A 19,694-nucleotide genomic window follows, 5' to 3' on the forward strand; every position below is an offset into this window, starting at 1 on the left:
TAGATGAGAGGCTGATGCAGTGCAGCTTACACTTCCACGGGAACCCCGCAGAACTGCTCCCATCCCCGCGGGAACCCCGCAGGACCTGCTTCCGTCCCCGCGGGAACCCTGCAGAACTGCTTCCGTCCCCACGGGAACCCCGCAGGACCTGCTTCCGTCCCTGCGGGAATCCTGCGGGTTCCGCGGGATTCCCGCGAACCCCGTTCCCGTGCAGCTCTCTAGTCTGAACCAACCATGTATTGGGCAGTCTTTCTGTTTCCAATACTTCCTGAGCATTTCCATCTATTACTGCATATCCCCTATGCTTTTGGTCCTTGAGGAGATCCCTCCACAAATAATTGTTTCCCTGTGAAAAAGGGCATATCCCTTAAATCTTGCCCAATTTTTGTCTGATATTCCATGAAATTAAATAAAGAAAAAACGCAGTGCCTGGTTCTCTCTTCCCAATACTCCCCTTATCTCCCGACTACTCTCAACACCCCTGATGTCAAACTTCCCATATCTGACAACTTAAAAATACTGGGATAGACAGCCATTTATCTTTTGATAACCACACTAAGCTCACCATGAAGAAAATGTTTAATATGATGTGGATATTGAAACGAGTGAAGCCTTATCTCCCACTCAACACTTTCCGGAACCTGATACAGTCTACTGTTATTACCCACGCCGACTACTGCAACAGTGTCTTTTTAGGATGCAAAACCCAAATACTGAAAAGACTCCAAACTGCCCAAAACACGGCTGCCAGACTTTGGCAAATCGAAATTCGAAAGTGCATCACCTCTTCGAGCAAAGCTTCACTGGCTCCTCATCAAAGAAAGAATAAATTTTAAGATCAACACAATGACCCACAAGATCATCCACGGCGAATCCCCTGGCTACATGAATGAATTGATCGACCTCCCTGCTAGAAACAGATTTAATTCTTCACAAACTTATCTTAACCTACACCTTCCCAATTGTAGAGGAATTAAGTACAAGACCTACAACACATCCAGTTTCTCCTTTTTGGGCAGCCAGCTTTGGAACGCTATACCCAGACTAATCTGATTAATAAATGACTTCTTGCCCTTTAGAAAAATGCTGAAAGCTCATCTCTTTAAGCAAGCCTACCCAAATGCCCCAACCTAATCTCACCAACTTCCCCAATTCTGTTCTGACTTAAATACCAACTTCCCATCCTTCACTTTCCATCTCTCCTTAATTTTATCCCTCCTTACCCTTTCTCCCAAATTACACTATCCTATCCTGTCTACCCTCTTTTATCCTAGTCATATATTATCTAGCTCAACTTATCATACACTACTAAGCCCAACTTTATATTGTTTTACTACTGTTTTATTAAAATTCTTTTAACTTTGTATTTCAAATTACTATGTAAGCTGCATTGAGCCTGCATTATGTGGGAAAGCGTGGGGTACAAATGTAATAATAATAATAAACATCTAGTTCCTCAGCGACCCTCCAGACCGGTCAAGACGCGTGGGTTATGTCCTCCTACCAGCAGAGGGAGACTGAGAAAACACTAAGCTTTTGAAGCCTGTATATATAACCTGTGCAGAACCTCCACTAGCCAGTATTTTCTCAGTCTCAGCAGAGGTAGCAGTTGACAGCCTGTGCAGTCTCCAATAATCTGGTGAGGTAGTTTGTCATTGGGTCGTAGGATTTTTTCCTTCCAAACTTTATTCTGTTGCAGTACCCTGTACGTGTGTGTAAAAAAAAAAAAAAAAAAAAAAAGGGCTTTGGGGCCCTGGATCCGGTGGGGCCCAGTTTTTCCCCCTGGGGTGTTACACCTATGTTTGGGTCCCTCCCCCTGTGCTGCTCTCTATTTCTGTTTGCTTGGCAGCTTTGTGCCTCGGCTGCTTTCTCAGTATTGTAGCCTTGAGTGCCTTACAATTTCCAGAGGCCAGAGTTAGAGTACTGTGCCTTTAAGGTCAGTTATTCTATTTCATTTTGCTTGCCAGCTTTGTGCCTCGGCTGCTTTCTCAGTATTGTAGCCTTGAGTGCCTTACAATTTCCAGATGCCAGAATTAGAGTACTGTGCCTTTAAGGTCAGTTATTCTATTTCGTTTTGCTTGGCAGCTTTGTGCCTCGGCTGCTTTCTCAGTATTGTAGCCTTGAGTGCCTTACAATTTCCAGCTGCCAGAGTTGGAGTACTGTGCCTTTAAGGGCATTTATTTCTTTATTTTCAGCGGACCGAACGGGGGTTTCGATTCCTTGCTGGAACGAGAGAGCAGCGCTTTCTTCAGTGCTTTTGCAGTGTGAGGGAGTTTTTGGTTTGGCGCGTTTGCGGAACAGCTTTTCCCTTCCCTCGTGGTTTATGGCGGCCCAGCTCCTCCGATGTCGCGCGTGCTCGTGGCGAGGGGTAGAGGCGCCGGGTGCTCAGTGTAGCTTTGCGGTGCACCTATAAAGGTGGCTGCGGCACCCCTCGACTTGACCGCGGAGGGATCGATGGTGTCGGGAGTCTCCGGGTCAGCGGGAGCGTAGGCAGGGCCGCTGTCAGCGGGAACAGTTTCGGCGGGAACAGCCGCCATCTTGAGTCTGACGCGGCCCGTGGAGCCAGCTGTTTTTGGGCCTGCGGCCTCCGTTTTTGGCACAAAAGGGCCTAATGACGGTCCAGGAATGGTGGGCTTTCCTCCAGATTTTGTCTGGACGTGGTATCAGGCCTGGAGATCGGGACCCCCCCCCCCCCCTAATTGGAAGAGAGGGCTATTTCCGTCTTGGCTGAGAGACCACGGTTAGAGTGGTCAGAGGACAGGCAATGTTTTTCTCCTGTAGCTGCAGAAGCTGTGCTTAGTGATCTGGGGGAGTCAGATGGAATTGACGGCTCTCAGGAGCAGGATTGGTGGATTCCTGGAGAGGATCCTTCAATAGTGCGGATTTTCCATAGAGATGAGCTGTCAGAACTCATAGATCAGGTGTCGTCCACCCTTCAGTTTGGTCCTGAGGTGGCTTTGGGGGAAACTGTCCAGGATCCGTTGGTGAAGGGCATTCAGCGTCAGGCGTGATCCTTCCCTATGAACAAGGATCTCCGGGAGATGATTTGTCAGGAATGGGATTTGCCGTGTAAGGTGGCAAAGGCAATGGCGAGGCTTTATCCCCTCCCTCAGGACGATAGGGATTCCTTTAAGGCTCCCACGGTAGATGCAGTAGTGACGGCAGTAATTATAGCTACGGCTATCCCGGTTGATGGAGGAACGGCCCTCCATGATCCTCAGGATAGGAAGTTGGGATCTTTTCTCAAGCGTAGTTTTGTTTTGTCGGCTCTAGCCCTGCAGGCCTCGGTTTGTGGGGGTCTGGTAGCTCGGGCATGTTTTCGTTGGGCCGAGAAGCTCCTGGATGATTCGATAGATGTTAGTTCTTCTGGGGGTCAGGAGTTAGCCGACTTGGACATGGGTTCATCCTTTTTGTCTGAGGCTTTTATGATTTGTTGCCTACTTCAGACAAAAAATATGGCTATGGTTGTGGGTCTCTGCCACTTAAGGGAGCTATGCTCTTTGGAGAAGATTTGGACAAGTTAGTGTGAGGTCTTAGTGATACCAAGGTTCTATGGCTTCCAGATTTTCGGTTCAAGGCAGAGGCCAGAACTAGTTCCTCTCGGGGATGGTTTAGGGAGGCTCAGCGGTATAGGCCGGGCAGATCAAGTGGGACCTACCCCTAGCTGTCTGTTTGTCTGTCCAATTTCGATTGTAAGCTCTGTTGAGCAGGGACTGTCTTTTCATGTTAATTTGTACAGCGCTGCATAAGTCTAGTAGTGCTATAGAAATGTTTAATGGTAGTAGGACCTCTAGGGGTCGGTTTTTCCAGCGCACACAGTTCTTTCGTGAGAGTCGTCGCGGAGGGCGTGGCTTTTCCGCAGGAGGTTAGTATTCAGGCCACAATTCCCAATGAAGGTGTGCGGGCTCAGGCTCTGGTGCATGTTGGGGCTCGGCTGAGTCTGTTTTACCAGAGTTGGGCCCAAATCAGGTCAGATCAGTGGGTTCTCAAGGTGTTTCGAGGCGGATATGCGCTGGAATTCGAAAGCTGTTCTCCCGAAGTGTTTCTGGAATCCCTCTGTCGGTCTTGGAGCAAGAGGGCAGCAGTGAGGGACACTCTGCGGTGGCTGCTCGCGTTGGGAGCCGTGGTTCCTGTTCCTTCAGATCAGCAACGCTCAGGGTGCTATTTGATCTATTTTGTGGTCCACAAGAAAGAGGACACTTTTCGTCCCATTTTAGATCTCAAAAGGGTCAATGCGGCACTCAAGGTGCCCTCTTTCCGGATGGAGACGTTGCGGTCGGTCACTGGTGCGGTCCGGAAAGGAGAGTTTCTCACTTCCCTGGATTTGACGGAAGCTTATCTTCACTTTCCTTCGTGCAGCCTTTTGGTTCCAAGTTACAGGGTCCGACTTATCGTCAGGTCCTGGGCCTGATGGCGGCGACCATAGAGGTAGTTCCGTGGGCCAGGGCGCACATGCGTCAGGTACAGTCAGCTCTGCTCAGTCGTTGGTCCCCTCTGTCGCAGGACTTGGAAATGTGTTGTCCGCTGTCGGTGGCCCCTCGTCTCAGTCTCCGCTGGTGGCTCAACCCGCGCAATTTGGGAAAAGGAATGCCGTTGGAGTCCCCACAGGGGCTGGTAATGGTCACGGATGCCAGTCTGCAAGGTTGGGGGGCACATTGTCTCGGTCAGGTAGCTCAAGGCCAGTGGTCTCGGGCAGAAGCAGAGTGGTCCATCAACCGGCTGGAAACTCGGGCCATTCGGGTGGCGCTCCAGGCCTTGACGTCGGTGGTTCGCCACAAGGCAGTCCGAGTGCTCTGTGACAATGCCATGGCAGTAGCATATGTCAACCGTCAAGGGGGGACGAAGAGCCTTGGCGGCGCAGTTGAACTCATCTTCAGGCTCTCTTGGCAGCGCATGTGGCCGGGGTAGGTCACATAGATGCAGATTATCTCAGCAGGCACACTCTAGATCCCAGAGAGTGGTCTTTTCTTCGGTCAGTGTCCCAGTGAGTTGTGTCGGTCTGGGGACTTTCGGTGATCTTAGGGCAACGGCTCGCTATGCGCAAGTTCAGAGATTTCTTTTTCAGTCGCTGAAGAGACCCTTGAGCGGAGGGAATCGACACTCTTCTGTTGCCTTGGCCTCGGGAGTGACTGTATGTGTTTCCTCCGTGGCTGTTAGTCGGTCGAGTAATATAGCGCATCGAACATCACTCCGGTCGGGTGATTCTGGTAGCTTCGGATTGGCAGCGTCGACCATGGTACGGAGACCTGGTGCGGTTGGCAGGGGCGGCGGCCCTGCCTTTGTTGGGATCAGTTCTGTGTCAAGGCCCGATAATCATGCCGGATCCGGCTCGGTTTTCGCTTATGGCTTGGCTCTTGAGCGGCACAAGTTGAAGAAGAAGGGGCTTTCGTCCAGTGGCTTTGCTACGATGTTGAGTTGCCGTAGACGATCCACTTCCTTGGCGTATGTCTGGGTTTGGAGAATCTTTGAGCACTGGTGTGAAGACCATCGAGTTCGGCCGTTTCACTCTTCGGTGGCGGAAGTTTTGGAATTTTTGCACGATGGTGTTGATAGGGGTCTGGCCTTGTCTACACTGAAGGTTCAGGTGGCAGCTTTGTCATGTTTTTGTGGGAAGCTTCAGTGAAAGTCCTTCGCGTCTGTGCCTGAGGTAGTGCATTTTTTTTTTTTTTGTTTGAAGGGTGTTAAGTTGCTGCGTCCGCCTCAGTGACGGATGGTGCCTCCGTGGGATTTGAAGCTAGTTTTGGATGCTTTGATCAGGCCTCCATTTGTGCCTCTGGTATCGGCATCTTGTAAGGATTTATCTTTAAAGACGGTCTTGTTGGTGGCGATTACTTCAGCACGGAGTGTTTCAGAGCTTCAGGCTTTGTCTTGTAGGGAACCATTTTTGTCCTTTCTGAGGGAAAGGTTTCGTTGCGGACGGTGCTTTCCTTTTTTGCCCAAGGTGGTTTCCGAGTTCCATGTTAATCAGGTCATCTCTCTGCCAGTGTTGGGTGATATGGCTGGAGATTCGGAGCAGCGTGGTATTGCCAAGCTGGATGTCAGGAGAGTTTTGAGTTATCTCTCTGGAACTCAGGACTTCAGAGCCTCTGACCGTTTGTTCGTTCTTCATGGTGGCCCAAAGAAGGGTGCAGCGGCTCCTAAGGTGACCATAGCACAGTGGTTGAAGGAGGCGGTTGCATCTGCTTACTTGGTGAAGGGTCCTGTGGTGCCTAGGGGCTGGTCTGCTCATTCCACTAGGGGAATGGCAGCCTCGTGGGCGGAGAATAGTATGATTTCTCTGTTAGATATTTGTCGGGCTGCGGTTTGGTTTTCGTTGCATTCCTTTGTGAAGCATTATAGGAGTCCTGTGCATGCAAAGGACGAGGTGCGCTTTGGGGCAGCAGTTTTGACCTCTGGCCTTAGTAGGTCCCTCCCATAAGTTAGTTACTGCTCTGGTACGTCCCACGCGTCTTGACCGGTCTGGAGGGTCGCTGAGGAAGGTGAAATTAGATCTTACCTGCTAATTTTCTTTCCTCTAGACCCTCCAGACCGGTCAAGAGCCCGCCCTGTCTGTATTGGAGGCCAGGAGGTGTGTTTGTTGGATAATTCTTGGCTGCTGTAGATTGTTGTTTCTCTAATTGCAGACTGTTTATTTCTGTTTTGTGATAGGAGTCCGGGTCAGGTGGGGCTCTTCTTTGATAGTCCACCTGTAGAAGCCCAACTGTTTTATCAAAGGCAAAGGAACATGTTTCCGTAAGAGCAAGCGGAAGATGTTTCTTGTTTTTGCAGTTTACTGTGACCACGTACAGGGTTGCTAGTTGTTGTTAGTGTTTTTTGTTTCTCTGCTTTGTCAGGGTTATACTGGCTAGTGGAGGTTCTGCACAGGTTATATATACAGGCTTCAAAAGCTTAGTGTTTTCTCAGTCTCCCTCTGCTGGTAGGAGGACATAACCCACGCGTCTTGACCGGTCTGGAGGGTCTAGAGGAAAGAAAATTAGCAGGTAAGATCTAATTTCACCATGTAGTCCTTAGTGGAATGCATGGCATAGTGCAAGAGGTAATGGTGTTGGATCAGGGGAACAGGGATCATAACACGATCAAGATTGAGCTAATATCTGGAGTGAAGCTACAAAGGAAATCTATACTAGTAGTATTTAATTTTTGAAAGGGCAACATAATAAAATGAGGAAAATGGTTAAAAAGAAGCTAAAAGGATGAGCTGCAAAGATTAGGACTTTAAATCAAGCATGGGGTTGTTTAAAAATACCATCTTGGAAGCCCAGAACAGATGCATTCCACATATTTACAAAGGTGGTTAAAAGGTGAAGTGAAAGAGGCTATTAGAGCTAAAAGAATGTCCTTCAGAGAATTGAAAAAGGACACAAATGAAGAAAATAAGAAACAACATAAGCACTGGCATGTTAGATGGAAATCATTGATAAAGAAGGCTACAATAGAATATGAAGAGAGACTTGCTGTAGAGGTAAAAACTCACAGTAACAAAGTGACGTCACGCTGCCTAATGGCTGCTTGTTCTGTAGCTCCATTGCTTCCCTACCTTTAATCAGCTGCATTTGCCTCCATCCGCCCCAAAGATCGGGGTTTTTTTCCTCCTCGGAGATTTCCTTCAGTTTGCTGTCCAGATAATTGCGGATATGTCGGTGGCGAACAAGGTCTGTGTACGGCAGCCCGCCAAATCGGCTGGCAAGGCCCTGCACTGCTATGTTTCCCCTGCACGTTCCAACTCAGACTCTGCTACATCGTCGGCGGAGGTCAGCTCCGCAGTGCCAGTACAGAACATTCCCTAAGATTTGGTTCAAACTCTGGCCGATATAAGAGAGGACATTAAAGTGTCCAAAGAGGAGATATTAGACTGCATCGATGTCATTAGCATGGACCTTCGTGAGTTGTTTGGGCGTGTCGAGGAGCTAGAGACTCGTGTTAAAGGGCACGAGGATATTCTGAGCAACACTGAATCGCGCCTAAACAAGATGTCGGCCGCCTATGAGGAACTAGAATATAAGCTGGGCGATTTAGAGAATCGGGGGAGAAGGAACAACCTCCATTTGAGGGGTGTGCCCAAGGTGGGAGACAAAGAAGATGTCCCTACAGTTGTCAAGGTGATATGTGGCAAACTGTTGGGCACGGAGGAGATGGAAATAGAGCGGGCACACCGGGCACTCAGTAAACCAGCTGATTATAAGCCACAAGACATTATAGTGAGATTTGCTGCTTATCTGGTTAAGGAACAAATATTGCAGAAGGCGCGTCAAGACACCTGCGGTGGAATACAACAAAGCCAGGATTACAGTTTTTCAGGATCTCTCACAGTACACCTTAAGTCAGCAGTGGGCAATGAAGCCTGCTTTGGAGGTTGTTAATCCAGCAGAAAATCCCCTATCGTTGGGCTTTCCCCTTTGCTCTTTGTTTCTCTGGCATCGACTCCGTACACTTGCGGAAGTGTGGAAGACTTTGCAGGATACGGGAGTGACCTCTGCAGAAGCACTGGTTGTTGACCCGATTAAGAACGCCAGGGCTAAGCTACAGCGTTGGAAACGAGCGAAGGGGAAGACCAAGAAATCTATGGATGCTACCTGAACATTAAGTGGATTCCTCACTTAAGCAAAGTTGCTGTAGTTTTAAATGCAAGTTTTGCGTTGCCTGGGACGCTGTCTGTTACTTATATTGATGCAATTTTGTTTGTTTAAAGCTATTTGGGGGAGGTCTCCGAGGGGCAGGGGCAGGATGAGTGAAAGGGTGTATGGTGGGGAGGGAGTATGAATGTGTCAGGTGGGGAGATTTCGGGTGCGACGATTGGGTGGTGGTGGGGTTTGAGTGATGTGCTTCTTTCTGTGTACCCAGGTGGGGTTAGATGGTGGATATGTATATCAAGGGGGGAAAACCAGCCTGGTGTTGGACGTCTTTTGGGGGTGGGGGGAGTAGGTGAGGTGTAAGGTAGTGGCAAAGGGGGTCTCCCAGGATGCGAAGTGTGGAATGTATGCTTACCTGACAGAGGTTTGATATGACAAGCGACCTAAAATGTTTGTCTTATAATGTTAAAGGCCTGAACTCACCACAGAAACGCCAAAAGTTGTTTAAAGAACTAACACATTTCCAATCCCAGGTGGTGTTTCTCCAGGAGACACATTTGAGAAGAGAGCACGGAAAGTTTTTATCTCATCCTCAATACTCATTTGCCTTTTGTTCATCATCACTAGATGGGTCTAAGAAAAGGGGGGTAGCCATATTGCTTCACTCTTCGCTACAGTTTCAGGTGGTGAGGGTGAAGCGAGACAGGGAGGGGCGTTTTTTGTTACTGAGTGTGCTATTGGGAGATTTGGCTGTAACATTGGCCTCGATTTATGCTCCTAATGAAGCACAGAAAAGATTCCTGAATAAACTGGTGGGACGCTTTGTTACCTGTCCTCCGGGGAAACTTATTGTACGAGGGGGACTTTAATGCAACGCTACACCCGGCGTTGGATAGGTCTAGTTTGCCCTCTGGTGTGGATGTCATGCTTTCCCAATCTTTGAATAAGTTTGCTAGAGATCTTGGAATATCTGATGTGTGGCGTGTTTCTCACCCGGGGGTTTGGGACTATTCGTTTTATTCCCACTCACAGGATACTTATTCCCGCATTGATTATATTTTTGTAGATGTATCTTTGACTCATGCCGGCTGGTCTTCAGGTATTGGAATGCCAACCCTGTCTGATCATGCACCGATTTGGGTTGGTCTCCCTTCGCTTGGGGGGGAGGAGAGGGCGAGAAGATTGTCTTTGAATACCACTTTGCTAAAGGAGGAAGAAATCCTAGCTGGTTATAGAAAGATTCTTAAAGATTATTTAGAGCTTAATGTTGACTCGGGCCCCTCCCTTGGGGTTGCTGGGACGTGCTAAAGGCAGTATCGAGGGGTTTCTTCCTTCAATAGGCAAGTTTCAGGGCTAGGCAGCAAAGGGCCGAGATTGCTAAGTGCATAACACAATTGAATCTTTTATCAGACATAAATCTTCTCACTCTGTAACAATTTTGAGGGAAATTCAGGTGCTTCGCTTGAAGTTGGACCAGATATACTCTGATCAGTTGAAGTTTTTTCAGGAACAGCAGAGGCACTTACATTTTGTTTCTAGTAATAAACCAAGTAGGGCCTTGGCGGGTAAATTGAGGCAGTCAAGGGTTGACAGGACTATTCTTAAACTACGAGACAAGGCGGGTACGATGGTGACCAGCTGAAAGCAGATACGAGAGAAGTTTCAGTCGTTCTATCAATCTCTCTATACTTCGGATACCAACCCAAGTCCGGAAGCGACACTTAAATTTCTGTCAACATGCTCTTTCCTTACTCTTACAGCAGCTCAGAGGGAAGCTGTAGAGGGGCGGGTTGCAGTGGAGGAGGTTGCTAAGGTGATCAAGGCTCTTCCCACTGGGAAGTCACCAGGTCTGGATGGGGCTACCTAATGATTTTTACAAGGCATTTCAGGGGGAATTGGCTCCCATCTTGGCAGAGATTATTAATGAGATCTTAGTGGGAGGTGAGTTTTCTTCTTCTATGATGGAAGCTTGGATAGTAGTAATCCCCAAGCCAGGCAAGGATAAGACTGATTGTGCATCTTATCGCCCCATCTCGATATTGAATTCAGATATAAAAATTTTGACAAAGGTTTTAGCCAACCGTCTCGCAAAAGTTATGCCTCAGTTGATACATCCAGATCAGATGGGTTTTATTCCCTACCGGCAGGCTATGGATAATATTTATTTATTTGTTGTATTTGTATCCCACATTTTTCCACCTATTTGCAGACTCAATGTGGCTTACAATATTTCATCATGTCAAGCGCCATTCAAGAGTAGATAGATAATTAGTTACAAAAAGAACAGGTATAACATAATGGATATAATCAGTTCAATAAATCAGAAAATAAACAGATTGTCAGGTAAGTATTGATATGTTAGAGTTCATGTTGTTGTTTAGGTTAATTTTTTGTTAAATTTGTACCCCACGCTTTCCCACTCATGGCAGGCTCTATGTGGTAGGCAATGGAGGGTTAAGTGACTTGCCCAGAGTCACAAGGAGCTGCCTATGCCGGGAATCGAACTCAGTTCCTCAGTTCCCCAGGACCAAAGTCCACCACCCTAACCACTAGGCCACTCCTCCACTGGTTAATTTGGTCCACATTTCAAAGAAACGGAACCTTCCTGTTTGTTTATTGGGATTAGACGCTGAAAAGGCTTTTGACAGAGTCCATTGGCCTTTTATGTTCCAAGTGTTGGATCAATTTGGAATTGGGTCGGGTTTTTGTAAATGGATTAGGGCTCTGTATACCGCACCTAGGGCATGTGTTCGGGTCAATGGGGGTAACTCAGCGATGTTTTCCTTGTCCCGGGGGACTAGACAGGGATGCCCTTTATCGCCTTTGCTGTTTGCATTGGTTATGGAGCCTCTTGCAATGTACATTAGGTCGGACCCTAATATAACTGGTATTTAGGTTGGTAATAGGGAATACAAGCTAGCGCTTTTTGCTGATGATATTCTTCTCTCCTTGAGAAAACCATTAATCTCACTGCCAAACCTGATGAAAGGCTTGTCGTTATATTCAGCTGTTTCAGGCTTCAAATTGAATGTGAGTAAGTCGGAGGCGCTTGTGATCGGTATCCCTCGTCCGGTTTTGGTGTCACTCCAGCATTTTTTTTCTTTTAAATGGGTAACGACAGGTATAGCGTACCTGGGGTTACTGTCACTCATAATATCTCCAAGCTGTTTTCGGCCAGTTATCCGCCCCTTTTGAAGGCTATTTACAGAGACTTAGAGAGGTGGGATGTAACTGACTTGTCTTGGTTGGGTAGAATTGCGGTATTGAAGATGAATGTATTACCGTGTTTGATGTACCTTTTTCAAGTTCTTCCTATTATGGTTTCAAGGTTTTTTTTGGCATGGGGTGCAGGATAAATTGGTTCGTTTTATCTGGGCTAATAAGTGCCCTCGGTTGCCTAGAGCTTTATTGTACAAGGATAGGAGGAAGGGGGGTCTAGGTGTCCCAAATGTTTTGTGGTATTATAGAGTGGCTCAAGTGCAAGTGGCTTTTCAGTGGTATCATGATCAGCCTCATAAGTTATGGGTGAAATTGGAACAGGCTGAGGTAGGTTCTTGATGTGGCTTCCTCATAAGCATAGGTCTGTGTGTAAGGACCTGTGTCCATCGATTTATGCTACATTCATTTACTGGGATGGGCTGTTTGCCAGGCTGGAGGCGGTGCTATCTAAGCTGTCGCCGATAGCAAGCAACCCACTTTTTCCACCTGGTGTTTCTGCAGGGCCTTTCCACCGGTGGCGATCTTTGGGTTTGGTTTCCTGGGGTCAGCTATGCGATGAAGGCCGCAAGCTTTCTTTTGACTCGCTGAAAGAACAATTCCCGGTACTACCTAATGAGCAGTTTGCCTATTGTCAGCTGAGACATTTTCTTAGCTCAAAAGAGATTCGGCCCATAATAGTGCATGAAGCTACGTTTATTGAGAATTTGTGTGAAGACTCCAAAACTACCAGGGGTCTTATCTCATGTCTTTACTCTTTCCTACGTGGACAGTTGGAACCTAACCATGTACATAGGGAGAGGTGGCAGCAAGAATTGGGAATGATTATTGATGAGGGTGATTGGCCCTCTTTTGAGAATAATTGGTCCAAGATATCTATTTCAGTTCCTTTACAGGAGAATGTAGTTAAAGTGCTCAGTCGATGGTATTTGACCCCGGCTAGGCTTCATCATATGTTTCCTGGAGTTTCACCACTATGCTGGCATAGCTGTGGTCAGAGGGGCACGATGGGACATCTTTGGTGGACTTGCTTTAAAATTATGGCCTATTAGGAGGAAGTGACGTCACCAAGCAACATGGTCGCTTGAAACGAGAGCTGCTGCTACCCCATGCTGATTTTCTGGCGATATCCCAGTAAACGGTCCGCTTTGCAGCATGATTCAGAAGATTTTGAGTCCATTTGCTTAGGAAAAGCGGAAGAAACATGAGTGCGCCTGTAAGCTTAGCTAAATATGCCTTTACCGGCGATTCAGCGGCGAACCACGTGGCAGTCCTCAGAATTAAGAGAGTGGTTATTGGAGATGCGGGCAGACCTTGCAACGCTGAGTGCGGATTTACGCGGTGAAATCCGCGATCTGGGTAATCGAGTGGAAGAATTGGACACCCGAATGGAGGAGCATGAGACTGGGATCTCTACTTTAGATCAGCAGATGGAGGAGATGCGTAATGGATTCCTGCAGCTCACTGACAAATTGGAGGACCTAGAAAATCAGAGTAGGAGACGGAACTTACGGTTCAGAGGCCTCCCCGAAGCGCCAAACTATATCAACTGTGAAGAAGTGGTGCAGAATATAGTCAGTGCCCTTTTAACAGAGGCGGGGACCCCGATGAATCCGTGTGAGGTGGTGCTGGAAAGATCCCACAGAGCGCTGGGTATGGCAAAGCGCAACTTATCCAAAGACACATTATAGCTTGTTTTCAAGATTTCAAACTTAAAGAAAAGGTGTTGCAGGCAGGCCGGAAACTCGATAATTTTAAGTGGGATTCGTACCAGATTGCAATATATCAAGATCTGGCTGCAGTCACATTAAAGAGAAGAGCAGACCTTAAACTGGTCACTGGGAGATTGTGTGAGATGGGAATCAGATACAGATGGCGGCACCTATTTGCTCTGGCATTTTATAAGGATGGCCGCCTGCATCAAATCAAATCAAATCGGTGGCTGAAGCACAAGCGATCTTGACAGAGAAAGGAGGGGAGAAATTGGCTGCTCCACCTAACAAACCCCGGTCTGCTTCCATGTCAGGGCAACCGAAATGGCAGAGGGTGTCTAAGGGTAACAAAAGGCTGGAACGCCAGAAGTCGGTGAGTCAGATAAATTGAAGAGGAGGGTTTTTTTTCCAAACATGGACTATAAGTCTTGCCTGGAAGCAACGGGATTTATAAGTGCTGTAAGACATGAACGGTTTAAGGGGGTAGGAGATGTTTGTTGGGATGAGAATGCATGATATTATTAATGTTTACCTGTTTGATAGTTATAATAAAATTAAGGGATACTGAAAGTGGGGCACTTTAAACGATAATTGGATGTGGGGAGCGGGGATCGTGAGGCTCACTTCCTTGGCTTGATGCCCCTTCTTATTATAGAAGGGGATCTTGAATTTAAGAATGGGTGGGGGGTGGGAGGGAAGAGATTGAGAGGGTGTGGGAATGACAAAGTGAAAGACACTGAAAGGGTTTGGTGTATCTGGAGGGGGTGGTTGGAGGTCTGGAGGGAGGGCCACTTAGGGCGCAGCTTCTTTACGCAATTATCTTTTAATGAGTGATATAAAGATGGTACTCCTGAATGTCAGAGGGCTTAATGTTTCAATGAAACGCCAGCTCTTATTTCGAGAGTTGGCTCGCTTAAAGGCTGATATCGCTGTGATTCAGGAGACACATTTGAAACCAGTGCATGAAACATTATGTAAGCATACTAAATTTCCGATGCAATATTTTGCTTCCAATCGGGATGGTTCCAGAACGAAGGGAGTAGGGATATTATTTGCTGGTTTCCGGCCATGGCAGATAGATAATGTAATTCTGGACACCGGAGGGCGGTATATACTCATAGTATTGACCTTGGGGGTTCAGAGATATACAATTTTGAATGTTTACTGTCCCAATACTGAACAGGGTTCTTTCTTTAAACAATTAGATCAAGTGTTGCTGAAGTATAAAGAGGGATCCCTACTTTTAGGAGGAGATTTTAACTTAACAATGAACCCAAGGGTAGATAATTCTACTAGGGAAATAAAATATGCCCAGTGAGATCATGTAATGCTTCATGAGTTTCTTGAACGATGGCATATGATAGATCTCTTGCCCCAGGTCTACCCTACACAGCGGGAGTACACTCATTTTTAATCTATACATAATTCATTTTCACGAATAGACACGTGGTTTGGGGAAGTGGGATATACTCGCAGACTTTTGGATGTTACCATTGAGATACGCACGTGGTCGGATCACAGCCCTGTGTTACTACAGATTGATATAGGGGGCCCCCCAACTGCTCCCCTGGAATGGCGTTTATTAACAGATATGTCACATGTCCTTCAGATTGAAAAGCATATCAAAGACTATATTCAATTCGACGACAATTCGCCTGGGATGGGATGAAGGCAGTAATTAGAGGCCATCTTATTGCATTGTGTGCATATGTTAAACGAGCGCGGGATCAAGCAGAGGAGTCTAGCCGTAAAAGATTATCAGTAGTGGAGAATCAGTTGAGTAAGCGGTCAGCCCAGGAATCGAGTCAGCTGCTAACTCAGGCCCACAAACTTCATCAGGAATTACATGCCCTACAGCTAGCAGATTTATCAGAAAACCTCCAACGGGTCTGCCAGACTCACTTTGAGTTTGGCAATAAGGCTAGCAAACTTTTAGCCCATAAACTTAATTGGCATTCCACGCACAATCATATTGTTAGTTTGAAAGATGATCAGGGAGTGCTGACTCTAGACCACCTTCATATGCAGCGGCTCTTTCAACAGTTTTATGAGAAACTCTATACACCAGAGATTGCCCCCTCAGAGGGAGATATAGCGCTCTTTTTAGAACACATTCGTTTACCTAAACTCACGGTTGGGGCACAGCAGCGGCTGTCTAGACCTATTGAGTTGGATGAGATTCTTCACGCTATTAAGACTTTGTCGCCAGCTAAAGCACCGGGCCCAGATGGTTTTACTAACAAATTCTATAAGGTTTTCAGTGGGCTGTTAGCCCCTATACTTCTGCGGGTTTTTAATTACTTTAGCGAGGGCCAAGATGTTCCTCAGACGTGGAATTTGGCTACTATTTCAGTTATACTTAAACTAGGCAAGGATCCACAGCTATGTGGCTCCTATCGCCCAATTTCACTTTTAGGGGTAGACTATAAAATCTTTACTAAAATCTTAGCTACACGCTTACAACATTACCTCCCCTCCCTAATACATGAGGACCAGGCGGGATTTGTCCATGGGCGTCAAACGTTTGATAATATCAGGCGTTTATTACATCTTCTCTACCACGCTGAATTTTCATAGTCACCCCTCTGTATGTATGTTATCACTTGATGCTGAGAAGGAGTTCAACAGGGTGCATCGGCCATTTATGTTTATGGTTTTAAAGAAAGCTGGATTGGAGGGCTCCTTTCTGCATTGGATTCATCTTGTATATTCGGCCCCTAGTGCTTCTGTTCGTGTGAATGGGAGAAGATCACTGACGTTTCCTCTTTTCCAGGGTACAAGGCAGGGCTGTGCCTTGTCTCCCCTTCTTTTTGCACTGACGATGGAACCTTTAGCGGAATATGTCCGGACGCATCCAGAGATTCACGGTATACGGCGAGGGGGGGGGGGGTCGAAACTAGACTCTTGTTATTCGCAGATGATGTATTGTTAACTCTGTCAGATCCGAGTTCTGCTTTTCCTTCTTTGACTTCGACATTAGATGGTTTTGGAAAGGTCTCAGGCTTTAAAATTAATATGAACAAATCTGAAGCCCTAAATGTGTCTATTTCTGAAGACCAAGTAACGAGGCTAAAGTCTGAATTTCCCTTTAGATGGGCGCCAAGAAGTGTTCGATATCTCGGAGTGAATTTGACAAAAAAAATGTGTAGATCTCTATGAGATGAATTTTCTGGGGAAGCTCAAGGAGCTGTTCTTGGAGTTGGAGCACTGGGAAGGTCTAACAATTTCGGGCCTGGGTCGCATTGAAGCGATAAAGATGATCTTGTTGCCCAAGTTGCTGTACTTATTTATGGCACTCCCAATTTCAATACTTGAAAATTTTTTTCGGGGTCTGCGACAACGCGTTTTTTTCATTTATCTAGAAGAAGAGGCCGCCACGAGTAAGAAGGGAGGTGATGCATCAATTGCGAGCGGAGGGTGGAATGGGTGTCCCTTCTTTTTGGGTTTATTATCAAGCGACACATCTTCGTATTTTAGCAGAATGGATGCAAAAGACAGGTAAATTATGGAAAACTCTAGAGCAAACTTGGCTGGATCCATTCCAGTTGGCAGCAATTCCGTGGCTTCCTGATGGGCTGCTTGGGGGGCGGCTGATTAAAGATATGCCGCCATTATTGAATAAACCACTATCTATCTGGAGGGATATACGGCGTAAGATTTTCCCGGCCTGCAGATATTTTCTGTATATGTTTATCCGTTTTGCACCCCAGTTCATTCCAGGAGGAGAGATGGGAGGGTTTGGGTTATGGGTTTATGTGAATTAGGGCAGATATGGGAGGAAGGGGAGTTTGTTTCCAGAGGAATATGGGGTCCCCATTTCTCATTCCTTCCAATATCATCAGGTGAGAGATTTTATCTTTAGAAGGACCAAAGGGGATTTGAGTTTTAATGAGACGCCTTTGGAAAGAGCAGTGGTGAGTTGGGGGGGGGGGGGGGGGGGGTCTCTAGGTTGTATAGAGCCCTTCTATCTTCTTCAAGACTGGTTCAGTTTTATCTGTTGAAGTGGGAGCGGGCTATGAGTGTCCTATGAGTTTCCACAATGGGAAAAAATCTTTATTTCTTAAAGTCTCTGTTTGCATAAATTGTTTTCCTCTATGTCAAGCTTTATGCTGGCGTCAATGTGGATCTGAGGGTGATATGTATCATATTTGGTGGACATGTCCTAAGGCTCAGGAATATTGGACAAATATTTTGAGGTTAGTACACAGCCTTACCAAGCTTTCCTACCCTTTGAAGATGGAACATTGTTTGCTACATGTAAAGCCAAGTGGAGTACAACCACATGTTCATCATCTGATTACTTTTGTCTTTGTGGCTAGCAAATTGGTGCTGGCTGCATTTTGGAAGCAGAGTACATTGCCAAGTCTCTCTGTGGTGATGCGGAGATTGGACTCTTTACATTTGATGTCTAAATTGACAGCCATGCGAACTGGTCACTTGGTAACCTATCATAAGGTGTGGGACAGTTATGTGAAGTGGTCTTCCTGTCCGGACTCCTCCCTCCTTCTTACATGAGAAGTGTAGGGAGAATGGGTAGAGGTTTTTCTTAGTGGGATGGGTTGCGGGCTTGGGTAAGGGGATTGTATGGGACAATTCTAGTTATGGACAGATAGTCCATTATGCTCCTATGTTAATCTGTCTATATTGCCGATAAGTCTAAAGTGGACTATGATTTCCTGTGTTAAGTTATATTTTCTCAATAAAAGCTATAAAAAAAAATTAGGGCCTATTGGAAAGCAGTACAACATAGATTACAGCTTTGGATTCAAAGGCCTATCAAGTGGTCCCCTGAGTTCTTTATATTCGCTAAAAGCCCTGCAGGTCTTACTAAGTCTCGGGCTTTGCTGTTCAGGCAGGCAATGGTGGCGGCAAGAGTGGTGATTGCAGGGCAATGGAAATCTAGAGAGACCCCATCCTTGATGAGATGGTTAAACAAACTCTGGTTCATATGTGAAATGGAGAGACTTAGGGCGGTGAGATGCCGCAAGAAGGCGAATTGGGAGGCAATCTGGGAGCCCTTCCTACAACATTGTACATGCTAGGGGGAGGTGGGTTGGGTAAGCAGGATTGTGAGTTCTGTGTATTTGGCTGGGGGAGGGGGGGTGAAGCTCGGGTGGGTTTGGTTTTGGTTCTAAATTAACGATAAATAACCTTAAAAAATTGGAGTCATCTTTTCGAGCTGTAAGTAGCCTTGGTCTCCCTGTTGCTACAGACGTATGTGTTTGTATTTCTACAAGGCCCTTGTGGGGCTTGTTCTGTTTGACTTCTCTTGCAAAACTGTAACGTGTTTGGCAGGGGCGTAGCCAGACACCCACATTTGGGTGAGCCTGGGCCCAAGATGGGTGGGCAGAACTCCGCCCTGTCCCACAAGTGATTTGATCTCTCACTCTCTTGCCTGCATGCCATATAGTCTCTCAAACATCCTCCCTACCTTGCATACCTTTTAAATAGCAGATTTTCATCAGCAGCGAGCAGCAACTAATACACACTGCTCATGTTGGCCCCACAGTCTTCCCTCTGATGCAACTTCCTGTTTCCGCATAGGCGGGAATACATCAGAGGGAAGGCTGGTATGTTGGGAGTTTTCGGCTGGTGGGGCTTGGGGATCCCTGCCAGCCATATCATAGGTGTGCTGCTACTGGGTGGGCCTGGGCCCAAAATGGGTGGGCCTGGGCCCATCCAGGCCCACCCTTGGCTACGCCATTGTTGTTTGGTTCTTCAATTAGGATTTTTTTGTACAGGGAATCTTTAAAATTCAATAAAGACTTCATATAAATTAAAAAAAAACAAACAACAAACTCACAGTAACAACTTTTCAGGTACATCAGAAGCAGAAAGCCTGTGAGGGAATCTGTGGGGCCGTTAGATCATGTAGGAGCAAAAGAGGCACTTGGGGAGGACAAGGCCATGGTGGAGCGACTGAGTGAATTATTTGCTTTGGACTTTATGGAAGAAAACAAGAGATCTACCTGTATCAATGGCAATATGTCTGCTGACTATTAACACCCAAATGTATATTCTTTATATAGGTGGAGGAAAGACTTCAGTAAAAATAGTGCTACTGTAATAACGAAGCTACTTTGTACCACATCACTAGTCAAAAAACCTCCCCCATCCTAAAAGTTTTAATTTTTAATTTTAATTTTTTGATGTTTTTTCTTTCAAACATTTTTTCTTTCAAAAAAGATTTAAAAAT

The 19,694-nt window shown here is 46.5% G+C and overlaps 1 pseudogene; it reads left to right on the forward strand.

The window, feature by feature from the left end:
- The window catches only part of LOC115464536, an 84,122-nt pseudogene that overhangs the window by 37,319 nt on the left and 27,109 nt on the right, over positions 1-19,694 (forward strand).

This window comes from Microcaecilia unicolor, chromosome 3 (assembly GCF_901765095.1).
Source record: "Microcaecilia unicolor chromosome 3, aMicUni1.1, whole genome shotgun sequence".
NCBI classification, from domain to species: Eukaryota; Metazoa; Chordata; class Amphibia; order Gymnophiona; family Siphonopidae; genus Microcaecilia; species Microcaecilia unicolor.